We start from the raw sequence: 1,402 nt of genomic DNA, 5'->3' as shown, positions 1-1,402 counted from the left end.
TTGCCTCTAACAATATCCCTCTCCAAATTTGGCGCGTCTCGGATCGTCAGACAGGTCGGACGTTGATTCTGAGTTGGGTGGTCTCATTGAGAAAAGTGGTCTATGTATATCAAGCTTCTATTCGAGATTTCGCTTTTGTGAATTAATTAGGAGATTTGACATGGATTGAGGAGTACACTCGCTTTGGAATGTGGTAATTATTCTACCTTTTGCTCTAAAAATAGAGTGAAAATGGACATTCTTTATATTTCACTCTATAATAGAGTAATTTTATTATAAAATTATTCTATTTTGAAATAAATTATAGAGTAAAAAATTAGAGAGTCACTAGAGATGCTCTTAATGCTTTTAAATTCCAAAGAGGCATCCAAAAAATATTCGAACTTATATTAAATTTGTAAGTTAAGTTTCCACAATACTTTAACATTCAGTTCAAAAAATATTGCAAGTCAATAGTGGGGGTGGACAAAAAAACCGAACCAAACCGAACCGACCCAACCAAACCCAAACCGATCCAAACCAAACCAAAGTATATGTCTAACCCATTTGGTTCAAGATTTTATCAACACAAATGGTTCGGTATAGTTTGGTTTTAAACCGAACCAAACCGAAAACGAATTATTTTTAATTATACTAATTAAATATACTAATAATATTAATATTTGATATATTTAACCATTTAGCCTAAACAAGTAAACGTAATTTTATACCACTACAAGAAAACACGCCGAATTCCGACGGAGGTTCCGACGGACATCAATGTCGTCGGACGTTTGTGACGGATTGCCGACCAATTTCCGACGAAAACCAAAAATTTGAAGTCGTCGGAATTCCGTCGGCCATTTCCGACGGAATTCCGATGAAACATGGCTCGTCGGAATTTTCCGACGACTTTTCGACGACATTCCGATAAAAAATGTAACCGTTGTCGTCGTCGGAAATTCGTCGAAATATACCGACGAACTTCCGACGACATTCCGATTAACAGTACAGTCGTCGGTATTCCGTCGGAATTTTCCGACGAATTGCCGACGAACCATGTGACCGTTGCCGACAAATATATATGACCGTTGTATAGCCGTTTGAGATTGGAAAATACCGACGGACTGCTTTACATCAGTCAGAATTTCGTCGGAAAGTCGTCGGAGGGCCGTAAGCAATTTCCTATAAATACAACCCCTCCTCATTCAACTCATTCACACTTCATTCTCTCTTCATTCTCTTTAGTCATAACAATTCCGTGAAAATCATGTCTTCAGAAGTTTATTATCGTTCGTGGATGGATAAACCTCATTTGGATCCGAACACCAATTTGCTTACGGAAGAATACGTTCAAGGGATTGGAGAATTCATGAGGCTTGTTCAACAGCAACCGGATGCAAAAAGTGGTATGTTAAGATGT

Source organism: Brassica oleracea, chromosome C3 (assembly GCF_000695525.1).
Source record: "Brassica oleracea var. oleracea cultivar TO1000 chromosome C3, BOL, whole genome shotgun sequence".
NCBI lineage: Eukaryota > Viridiplantae > Streptophyta > Magnoliopsida > Brassicales > Brassicaceae > Brassica > Brassica oleracea.
This window is presented reverse-complemented; position numbering follows the sequence as displayed.